This window comes from Sarcophilus harrisii, chromosome 3 (genome assembly GCF_902635505.1).
Source record: "Sarcophilus harrisii chromosome 3, mSarHar1.11, whole genome shotgun sequence".
NCBI classification, from domain to species: Eukaryota; Metazoa; Chordata; class Mammalia; order Dasyuromorphia; family Dasyuridae; genus Sarcophilus; species Sarcophilus harrisii.
The window spans coordinates 315,119,875-315,132,408 of NC_045428.1; the positions used below are offsets into that span (position 1 = coordinate 315,119,875).

Sequence of the window (12,534 nt, forward strand, 5' to 3'; positions counted from 1 at the left end):
TAGAACTGGAGGAAACTTCTCAGGTTATCTACCCTACTTCCCCATTTCTTGCAGATAAAGCAGTGGAAACTAGAGAAGTTGTTACTTCTCCAAGATCACATAAAGAGTTAAGAAATAGAACCTTAATTTGAACCTAGGACTGCTGACTTCAGACTCAATGCTTTTCCCACTATACTGCATTGAGTCAGAGAGGAAATTTTCATACTGAAAATTTGGATAGTTGATTTATGAGTCAGTCAATAAACATTTATTAAGGGCTAGAGAAGTCAATGAATAAACATTTATTAAAGCCCTATTATGTTCCAGGAGCTGTTCTAAGCACTGAGACAAAAACCAAACCCTTCCTTCAAGAAGCTTACAATTTAATGGGGGAGATAACAATTATATACAAACAATTATATCCAAGTTATATTCTGGGATGATTAGGACATAATTAATAGAGAGAACAATACTAGAATTAGGAGGGACTGGGAATGACTTCTTTTAGAAGACAGGATTTTAGTTGGGATTTAAAGGAATTTAGAGATGTCAGTAGGCAGCAATGAAGAGAGAGAGCATTCCAGACATGATGAGGAACAGCCAGAGAGAATACCTGGAGTGGAGAGATGGGAATATCTTGCATATCCAGGAGGATATGATCACTGGAGGGGAAGAGTGTGTGGTGAGGAGGAAGGTGTAAAAAAGACTAGAAACGTAGGAGGTGGCTAGGGCTTTGGACTTTGAATGCCAAGCTAAACAGAATTTTTTGGATTTGATCCTGGAGGCAATAGGGAAGATGAAGAAGCTGAGTCTGGGAAAAATGAAGTGGCTTGTCAGAGTTTCACAGGGTCAGTATGTTTCAGAGACAAGACTGGACCTTAGAGCTTTTTTGTCCCCAAGGCTGTCTCTATCCATTGCACCAAGAAACTTCTCCCCCTTTCATATCTCCCTACCCCCTCACCTTTCTTACTGTTGCTTCCTTGTCACCTTTTTCCTGAACTTGGCAATTATTGTTATTTGGTTGTTACCATCATGCCTGACTCTTTGTGACCCCATTTGGGACCTTAGCTTAAAAAGGCCAAGGTCTCCTATTTCATCCAGGGCCATCTTCAGTCATTCTACATCCTGCCACTGGACCGAGATGGCTCTGGGGGAGAAAGTGAGGCAGGTGACCTTTGCACAGCCCTCCCTCACTTAAATCCATGTCATGGATTTGCAGGTCATGATATCACCTCTCTGATGTCATTTTCAACTTTTTGCTGACTGTAATTTTAAACTAGTAAAAATTTTAAACCACTAAAGCTTAAAACTATACCCTCTAAAAGTGGCTTAAAGTGATAGACCTCCCAAGGATATTTGCATTTCAAATAGTAGACTCCTTATAAGATTGATAGCTATTAAAGCTCCTTGGAGATAATTTAATCATACCTCAGTTTTGCAGATGAGAAATGGAATGAGATTCTGAGATATTAAATGAGGTGATTTCTTATAGTGGAGAGAGTACTGGTCTTAGAATTTAGAGACCTGTATTTGAGTCCTGCCTTGCCAGCTATTTTGCTTTGTGAGGAACCAATTAACCAGCTTCCTTATTTGTAAAATAAAGATTATAATCTTGCTATGTACTCCTCAGATTTTGAAAATATTAAAGTGTTATATAAGTATTATTAACTAAGCAATTTGCTAAAGACCATATGGATTCCACAGTGGATAGAGAGCTAGATCTGGAGTCAGGGAGAATCCTCTGCCTGAGTTCAAATCTGGCCTTAAACATTTACTAACTATGTGACTTTGGACACTTAAGCTGTTTGCCTCAGTTTCTTTATGTGTAAAATGACCTGGAAAAAAAATGGCAAACCACTCTCATGAGATGAAATACTGTTTTCCATTCTGAAAAAAACATTTTTATTATTACAGATTTAACTGAGGCAGCTTGTTTTGGATGAATAGAATGGAGACGAAATCAGAAAGACTTGAGTTCAAATATCCCTTCAGATATTTAGTAAATATGAGACCATGGTCAAGTCAAATAGTTTCTACATATATTAGGGAATCCTTTACAAGTTGTTAAGGGTTTTTGTGTGTGTGTGTGTGTGTGTGTGTGTGTGTGTTATGTATATGATAGATACCTTTGACAGTATGAACTACTTTTCAGAGTAATTTTTGTTGCCTATATTTGTAATTGAAGGAAATGCTAAATTTAATAAAGATGTAATTTCCCCCCTCAACTATGTTCATAGACTTTTGAAATCTATCCAAGTATAATTAAGAACCCCTTCCCTCTAGAATTTCTCCCTTGCATTTATCCACTAAACCCATTCAGTTCTCTTAGTGTCTAAAAACAAACAACCCCCACCCCAAACCCAAATCTAACAAATCATCTCCATTAACTTACAAGCTTAACATTCATCAAATAATAAAAAAATATAGTAAATATAAAATAAATCTCCAAATACATATTTGTATTACCTACAACTCAAAATAAAACTCAATATTTTTATTAAGAAAATAAAACTTTTGAAAAATGACTACAGCAAAAGTATATTTATATCAGATCTTTTTCTGCAACTGTTTGTATATTGTCTATTTCCACTTAGATTTCTTAGCTCAGCTGCCATGCTGGCTGGACAAAATGTACATCAAATGACCATAGATTTTAGTGTTCAAAATATATGGGATAAACTGAATAAAGAACTCTCATGGGAATATGGGCTTGAGACTTGACAATAACAAGTTGAGCTATACCTTAAAAAAGCTGCAGGTGTTCAATTGTGTTGGATGAACATTTCCCTTCCTGTTTTCCCTTACCTCTTAATTAACATTTAAATACTTCTTTTAAAGACAATAATGGTTTTTGGAATTCAGGTAACATAATTCTCTCAGAAATGAGAATATCTATTTGTATAACAGTTATCTAGGAAATTTTGAATTAAGAGTTTTTTTTGTTTCTGGGATAGACTTCCATGTTTAGAAAGTAAGCCTGGATTCCCCCAGACAATGAGAGAAAAGATCAAGGAGGAGAAGAGGAGACTTCTGGTCAATAAATCTTGTGTTTTGCAGTTTGTGCTTTGCACTTCTCTATTGACACATTGTCTGTTAAGAGTTGTCCTTTCTCACAAGATTGTAATAAATCCCTTTTTTCTTTTTTTCTTTTTAACCTCAAATCTTTGATTTTAATTTGGGTAAGGGTCATTGTTCCACAAAAGGGACCTTAGAGATCAATTTCTTTATTCTAAAGATGTGAAAACTAAGACTCAGCGGTGAGGGATTTTCCCCCAAGATCTAATGATGACAGAGCTGAGATTTGTATCTGGGCCCTCAGATTACAAAACTAGTATATTGTATCATCCTACCTGAGGTATCATTAGCCATAAGGAGACATCCTGACTACTGAATACACAACTAACAATATACATTCTACTAAAGAGTAACATATTCTTAATCTGAGAATAAGAATGAATTTAAATTTGATTTAAAGATTTCATTTTTTAAAGTACCTGTCTAGAGGAAGAAAGGAACCATTTAACCTGTCACTGGGCTATTAGAGAAATTCATTACTTTGGACCAAAGCTTTCTCATTTAGGTTGTGGTATAATGGAAAGAGGTCCTAGACTTTGAATCAGGAAACCTGTCTACTAATACTAGTTTTTCACTAAACTAGCATGAAGCACGAAGCTTTTTAATTTCTATTGTCCTCAATCTTTACTGTAAAATGAGATTGTTGGATCACAATTTCTGCAACCTCTGCTGCTCTATCTAGGATTATATATATGTGTGTGTGTGTGTGTGTGTGTGTGTGTATATGTGTGTGTGTGTATGTATATGTATATAAACATACATATATATACATATATACATGCCCCCCACATATATATCAGATCTATAACAGCTTGTTGTTTGTTCTTCACTTTAAAAAAGGACCAACGATATCACGAGGAAGTCTTACAAGTAAATTAAATGTAAGCCAAGTGCATCTGTGGGAAGTTAATAACTTCAGTCTCTCTAAGGTTATCTGAGTCCAGTGGCAAGACATAGTTCAGGACAACTGGAAATGACCCTAGATATGGTCGGAGACCTTGGCCTTTTTAAGCTAAGGTTTTCCCAGCTTTCAGTTTGTCTGAGGTAATACCCATTCAGTGATTTAAGGTAAGGTAAGAAATGAGGCAAAAGATGGTCTAATTTATCTTGTCAAAGTAAAAAAAAAATCAAACTGGGAAGGGAATACTCTCTGGGTTTCTGTCCATAATTGAAACAATTGCTATTTACATTTATTCTGAGCCATTGAAACCCAAACAATAACCAAGTGAAGCTTGGATTGGGATTTATTATTGACCAATCAGTAAGAGCCATAGCAATTTGGGTTGAAGCATGAATGGTCAAGTAACTCCATTTGAATCTTAATTAGCTTTATGAAAGCTTGGTTTTCCAGAGCTCCATTTCAAGAAATCATAAAAGAAATTGCATGTTACGTAGAACTGTCCCAGTTTTTTTAAGGATAGAATAAATAAGTAGGAAAGAGACCTCCAAAGCCCAAAATATCTTATGAGGTTTCAGTAATCAAAATTTATATTTCTTTGGGCAGATCATTGCAGTGATAGAGCATTAGGCCTGGAGTCAGGAAGATATGAATTCAAATCTAACCACAACCCTGGATAAATCACTTCACTCTGTTTGCCTTAGTTCTTCCTGTGTAAAATGAGCCACAGAAGGAAATAGCAAATTATTCCAGTAATTCTGCCAAGAAAACCCTAAAAAGAACTGAACAATTCTCTAATAGTACAATGTAAGTCAATTTATGAGAAGCTCCTTAGCTAACAAGAAGGATGAGTTGAGGCAATAGGAGGTCTCTGGAGTCATGGGCAGAAAGGCCTGGCCAGCAGAAGTCAGGGAAGAGAGGTACCTGAAAAGGGGCTCAAAAACTAGAAGTTAGAAACATAGAAGCTAAAACTGTCCAATTTTTCACTGTGGACCAGGTCTGCCTCTGATTTCTTCCTCTGAGCTTAAGAAGTCATGGGTGGCTTTCCTGTGACAAAGAATTTTATATAAGGAAAAGGTGGGGTGAAAGGGACAGATTATATTGCCTCTGCTCATAGAGGTCAATGTCAGACAATATACTCCCAGATGCCAAATCTGGATACTAAATTAAACAATTTTCTTCTTCATTTAACACAGTTCCTGAGGACTCAGGGTAACGTTTTCTATTTCTGCTTCATCTTGTCCTTATGAATCATTGTCAATGAAAGATGCAGGAAAGAGATGCCCCTTTTTTGACTAGGGCTTTACAATGAATAGCCTGTCTGTAGAGATCAGCAATTGCATTCTCCCTAAGAAGTCTGACATATCCAACATTCTATAGGAATGGGACAATAAAGTATGCCACTTAGTCCCACTGGACTGTTTTGCATATGCAGTTTCTGTGACGACATGGGCCAGAAACTTGGGGACATACAGGATAGAAAAGCCTCAGCAGCCGCAAAGAAATAAAATTTTGCCCCAATAAGAGTGTTAAGTCCAAATACTGTTCATTATTTGTGGCAAGAGCTACCATTTATATAGCACTTTTAGATTTGCAAAATGCTTTATATATTTCTTCTCACTTGATTTTCATAAGAACCTTCTGAAGTAGATCCTATTATTATCCCCATTTTATAGATGAAGAAAATGAGCTTCAACAAGATTTTAAGTGGCTTATATACTATCATAGAGCTAATAAGTGTTTTAGGCAGGTTTCAAACTCAGATCTTCTCAACTTCAAGTCTAACACTCTATCCACCATGCCATGGTGGATATATTTATCTTAATAGATAAAATAGATATTTTTAGACAGGACAAGATCATTGGGAGACCACACCATTACTGGGACAAATGACATTTACAGGTAAATTCCAAACCTCTTTAGGTGCTAAATTAAATACTAATTCAATTCATTAAAGATTTATTGAATAATTTCTGTAGGTTCAGAATTAGGCTAGGTGCTATGGAATCTTCAAGGATTACAGAAATGTAAATGTAAAAGGAACTTAAGAACTGATTTTGACCTCCATACTTATTGGTGAAGAAAGTGTGAATGATGAAGTGACTTGCCCATGGTCACATCATGCATCAACAGCAGACATAAAAATTCAGGCTGTATCTTTTGATTCTTGGTCCAGTATTTTCCATTAAACAGGGCTTCTTAAACTTTTTCACTTGTGACTCCTTTTCACCTGAGGAAATTTTATGTGCTCCTGAGTATACAAATTAAATATTTATTGTTAAAAAATAATTTCGTGACCCCTATATTCAGATATGAAAGCCCATATGGAATCAAGAACTACAGTTTAAGAAGCTTTCCACTAAACCATGCTGTTTCTTTAAGGAAAAGGGAAAAGTCATGTTCCCTGACCTTAAGAAATTTTTCTAGGTGAGGAGTTGAGATTTACATTATATTTCTCTCAAACTGGACTATTTGTAGGATCTTTGCCTATCTAAAAGTATCTTCTTCATGTTATTCCAATTTCAGAATTAATTAGTTCCTAATTAAATTAATTTCCAAGAGATAAGAAATGTTCTTTTGATGTTCTCTCTTTTAAGGAGACTTCTCCCTCTCTTATTAGGGATAATATATTAAGTCCCCAATATTTCAAAGTGATTCTTGATTTCTTTGAATGCAAATATATATTGGGAGGAGATATATCTCTCTGTTAAGAGTCCTGTGTGCCATGAATGAGTTGTCTCTATACTTCCAGTGCCCTTTATATTAAAATCTTTTTCTTCCTTTCAGGATCCGTTCATGTACCATCTTTTTCATAAAGTGTCTCTTGAATATTCCAGTAAGAAGTAATCTTTCCCTCCTTAAAGATCTTAAAGGACCTTATCGGTCCAATGAACTTAACCATATTTTAAGTGGTATAGACTTCTCTTAATGCCCTACCTTAAGCTCCTTGAAAACAAGAACTCTTCTTTTTTGTCTTTGTATCTCCAATGTTTATCATCATTTTGCAGTCAGTCCATAAGCATTAATGATTATGCTCTAAGTACATGAGATATTAAGTTAATAATAATAATAATAATGACTTCAATTCAACAAATGTTTGTTAGGTCCCTCAAATGAGATAATATTTGTAGAGTACTTGGCACAATGCCTGGGACATAGTAGGTGCAATATAAATATTAGCTATTGTTGTTACTATGTTTGCGGATCTATGCTAGGAATACATAGACAATAACAAAGCAGTGCTTGGTCTCAAGGAATTTAAGTTCTTGATAAAATAACTATTTATAACTATTTAATTAAATAGGAAGAATCTTTGGGAATGTCCACACTAAGTGGGAGGGAGATGATTCAGGGGAGGAACTAGAAAAAATTATTAGACAAATCTGTAGAAAAATCAAGAGAGTGTAGTGTCACAAAGCTAAGGGGGAGAAAACATCCCAAGGGGCAGGGGCACCTAATTATATAAAAATACTTAAAAAATGTCAAGAAAGATAAGGACCAAGAAAACACCTTTTGATTTGAAAGCTGAGATCATTGGTAACCTTGGAGAGAATAGTTTTGATCAAATGGTGGCATGTAAACTAGATTTCAAGGAAGAAGTGAGTGGGCGAGGAAAGTAAGGAGGATATACCACATTTTTTTTTTTTTTTTTAGGAATTTGGTCATGAAAAGAAAAAGAAAAGGGATAAATGGTTATATAGTACTTTATGGTTACAAAGTTCATTATATACATTAATGCATTTAATTCTCAGAAAGACATTTCAAAGTAGGTAGAAAAAGCATTATTTTAACTACAAGAAAACAAACTGAACGGGGAAACAGTTAAGTAACAAGAGTTAAGTAAAGTCATGGAGAATTGAATTTAAATCTAACTCCTGATACTTATTATATGTGAATTAAATAACAAGACTGATGTCAAACAGGGATTAAAAAAATTCCAAATCCTGTTCTTCTCTGACACCATTCTGCCTGTCCATGAAATATAAGACATCATAAAGCCATACAACTTGAGAGTTGGAAATCATTTAATAAATTTCCTCTTCCAGAGATATCCTTAGCATGTGGCCATCCATGCCTTGCTTGAGCTTTGTAGTTACTACCTGTTGGTTGCTTCTTGAGGCAACCCATTCTGTTTTTTAGACAGTTCTTGTTAGATTATTTCCCCTTATGGTTTTTTTCCCCCTGAGGCAATTGGGGTTAAGTGACTTGCCCAGGGTCACACAGCTAGGAAGTGTTACGTGTCTAAGCTCATATTTGAACTCAGGACCTCCTGACTTCAGGGCTGGTGCGCTATCTACTGCACCACCTAGATGTTCCTATTTCCCCTTATGTTAAGGAGAAATCTTCTTTCCTCTGATTTCTGTCCATTTATCCTAGTTAAGCCTTCTAAAATCGCACAGTTTAATTACTTTGACTATATGACAGACTTTGAAGTATTTTAACACAGCTTTCATATCTCCCTGAAACTCTTCTAGGCTAACCATTTCTTATTCCTTCAATACTTTTCAATTTTTTTTACTAATGTTGATTTCTTTCAGATGAATATCTTTTAGTTCAATAATCACTCTTTTAAAAGTGGTACCCATAACTGATCATCTGGATCTTGAAAATTAGGGATTAAATAGGGGTGAAATTGTGGGATATAATGACATTTCAGTGAAGAGAATATGATTTGCAAAGGCATGAGGGCAATTGTATTAAGAATAATGAGAAAAGATGGGTAGAGCTGGAATAGAGTAGTAGTCATGGGATTATAACAGATACATTGACTAGTTATGGTGGAGTAAAATTACAGGTGGCCTTCAATTTCAGGATGAAGAATTTGAAATTAATCTATTAGGATACAAGAAGACTTTGTAGGCTTTTGAAAAATGGAGAGATCAAATATGGTAGGACTGATTAGGGTTGAATCTACAAAGTGGGAATATAGATTAGTCACATACATTTCCAAAATATCTGGATAAAGAATTTAATTAGTTATCCAGATGTGCTATGTGAAATTAAGATGTCTAGATCTAGTGGGAAACATTTATGATCCTGAAGTCAAGACTGACAATTACCTTACCTTACAAACTAATTTATATCAGCATGAAATCATATCCCAGTGTCAGTTTTTTCAGAAGTATGAAATATGTAGTTGACTGCAATATGTTCAAGTCTATACACTGATTGGAACACATAAAGAGTTTTATTAGGGTGAGTACTCTCACCACCACTAGAAAGCCAGTCTAACTATGACTTAGGCCACTTTCTAGGCCTTATCTATTGAGGCATATAAAATCAACTAAGTACATATTATAGTACATAAGGTGCTGGACCTGGAGTTTGGAAGTTGTTTAGTCCTTTTTGTACATGGTCAAATCTTCTTGACTCCATTTAAAAATGTTATTATTATTAGCAAAAATACTGGGATGAAAAGTCATTTCAGTCATGTTTATTTAGAAGTCCCCCTCTCTCCCTGTCTTTCTCTCTGTCTTCTCTCTTTCTCTCTCCTCTATCCCTCTCCTTCTCCCTCTGTCTCTTCCTCTCCCTCTCCTTTCCCCCTTTTTCCCTCCCTCCCTCTCTGTCTCTGTCTGTCTCTCTTTCCTTTCTCTCTCCTCCCCTCTTTCTGTCTTTCTGTCTCCTTACTCCACCCATTTTTGGTGAGCTATATAAGTTTGACAATCTACATTTCTATAAGACTCTAAGATTTAAAAAAAATTAGACTCTAAGATTTTTAAAGTAGTTTGTTTATTACATTATACTAACTGATCATCACAACAAAACAGTGAGATAGGTAATGCCAATATTATTATTCCCATTTTATAGATAAGAAGATGGGGACCTAAAGAAATAACTTATCCACTGTCACACAGCTAGTAAATAGCAGAGCTAATATTCAAATCAAGATATTCTGAATCCAAGTCCAGTATTCTTTATCAGGATTTAGATTTTATCTCAAAACTCCAATAATTTAGAATTGTAATGTGAATGATCATCTGACCAATAGAACATAGCAGACAATCTATTTCATTCAGAAGATGGAGAGGTTTTCTCTCCTCATATATCACTCTTCTGGGATTCCCTGGCTTCAGTTCCAGAGAATATAGAGGTCTCTGACTTCCTTACTCTATACAATCAGATTGCCTTTGGCTCTTAAAGGCCTAAGCAAAATGTTGTTATGGCAATCAATTCCCTGAAACCTTGTTTGTAATTAATGCTTGTCTGAGCACAGCAAAAATAAACCTAGTAGAAAGCATGTTTCTGGCTTGTAATTTTTTCATTCAATTCACAAGATTTTGTTTGTTTACTTTTGATCTGGCTAGAGCAGATCTCTGTGCTTTTTGTTTGATAATAGGGATTTTTCATCAAAATATATTTTATTATGAGAATCAACCTCATACCTCCTCTTTAGCTATCTACAAAAAGATGGATGGGAAAATCCAGCCCAAGCTCATTTGATGGGATGGACTTGGGCTGTCCTTGCTATATCTCCTATAAGACTTAGGCCTTGGAAGTACTATACAGAAGCTCAGAGGTTTGGACAGAAAGAAGGGCTCCTCCCTGAGGACTTCTCAAAACTTGGCAGACTTATTTATTCATCTAATGCATTTTTCCAGCTTCTCTTGAAAGTCAAAGAGGGCATGAATTATATTTCATAGCCTGGGAGATAAGGGCATGGAGCCAGGGATAAGTGAAATGATCCCTTCAGAGTTCCATGGAGAATTAAATTCAACAGTGGCTTGGCAATTTAACACAATTCAATTAGTGGAATTAAACCATTTATTAAGTGCCTAACATCGTACGCCAGCACTGTTATGAATAGTGGGGTAGAGTAGGGAAAGTTGGGGAGTGGGAAAGAAGAATTCATTTCCTCATGGAATTTATAGTCATGTCATGGGAATGTGATACATGCACTTAATATGTTTCCATTCATCAAGTTTCTGTGATTTCAGCAGTATATATTGTAACCTTTCTGCCTCTTACTAGACCATCTTTAAGACTTTCATAAATATATAGCTATAAAACAAAATAATATATGATAATGGAATAAGAAAGATACAGATTAAATGCTATGTGAGGCAGGTATTAAGTTATTTGTTGGAGAATGGGGAAGGATTCATGGAGTAGGTAGCATTTTAGGTAAGTTTTAAAGAATCAGTTATAATTCTACATGAGGACATGCTATGGAGAGTGGAGATAATAGGAAGAGCAGCTGTCTAAGGCCAGGGAACAGTGAGACTAAGGGAAGGAAAAGCAAAAAAAAGTGAAGGGCTAAAACTGGAGTGAGAATATGGGAAGGGTAGAATGGGCTAATGAATAACACTTACCCTAGAGCATTTATCTCAAGCCTAGATAGTAATTATTTCTTCTTTCTCTGAACAACTATGGATAATATTTCCTATCTATATCATTCAATTTGTCACTGATCATAGTAAAATAGCTTAACATTTCACAACAATTATTCATGTCTCCCTGCTTCTCAGAGACCTTGCCTTTTGTTTTTGAATATTCCCCAGCTTATATAAAGTAATACACAGCAGAAATTCTATCAATAACTATAGAATACATGATTTAAGTCTATTAATTATCATCCTGAATTGGTCCTATGGTACATCAGCTCTAGAATGCAAATAAGATTTCTCATTATTTGTTCTCAATTTTCCATTTTTATAATCAAGAAGGGCTTCACTTTTAATAAACACATTAATTCTCTATCCCCTTTATGATGTTATGGTCAGACTCAGTCTAGTATAAGGAATACTACTTAGAGGGAGAGATACTTCTAGTTGGACTTGGAGTAAGGAGGGCTATGTGATACTGGGTAAATCAACCTCAGTGTACTGTAGCAATCACTTTATAGGGCAAGGGCGAGAATTTGTTTTGCTCAGACCTATGATTTCATTGGGATAAGGAACACCCAGAAAGGAATTCTATCAACTTGTTTTGTAATTTATGGTATTTGTTTTCTGGGTCACTGAGAAGTTATTTGTCTAGCCATGACACTATGTGTCAGAGATGCAACTTCAACTCAAGTCTTCTTGATTCTGAGGCTGGTTCTATCTGCTTCCTCAAGTGGGAGAATTGTGTGAGTCAAATGAGATAATATATGTCTATTTTACACACACAGACAGAAAGACAGACACACATACATCCCTATTTGTGTCTCTGTATATCTATCCCACCAGAGTGCTTAAAGAGCTGGATAAATATCAGTTATTATTTTACTTTTCAGTCACTAAGCCAGAGTCATTTTTTCTCACATTCAACTTCTTCCCCTAAGACCAAACACAAGTTTCTTATCCCTTTGATTATTTGGAGAACTAACATGGCATGGAGGAAAGAAGACTCAGGAATGACCCAAGTTTGATTCTTAGCTTCCATTCTTATTTGTTGTTAGTCTTGGTGGCATTCCTCTATAAAATGAAAAGAAAATAATACTTGAAATACTACCTTTATAGGGTTGTTGTGAGGAAAATGCTTCATAAACTTTAAAGCATCATATAACTATAAGTGAATAGAAAGTCCCTTGGAGTCAGGAAGTCTCGAATTCAAGTTCCCTCATAACCTTTAGGTGAGCTGGCCAATTCTCTAAGACTAAA

At 35.4% G+C, this 12,534-nt stretch overlaps 1 protein-coding gene across 1 annotated transcript in view; it reads left to right on the forward strand.

The window, feature by feature from the left end:
- AMER3 (APC membrane recruitment protein 3) overlaps positions 1-12,534 on the forward strand; it is a 64,098-nt gene that overhangs the window by 22,163 nt on the left and 29,401 nt on the right. The gene's annotated exons all lie outside the window — the stretch shown is intronic.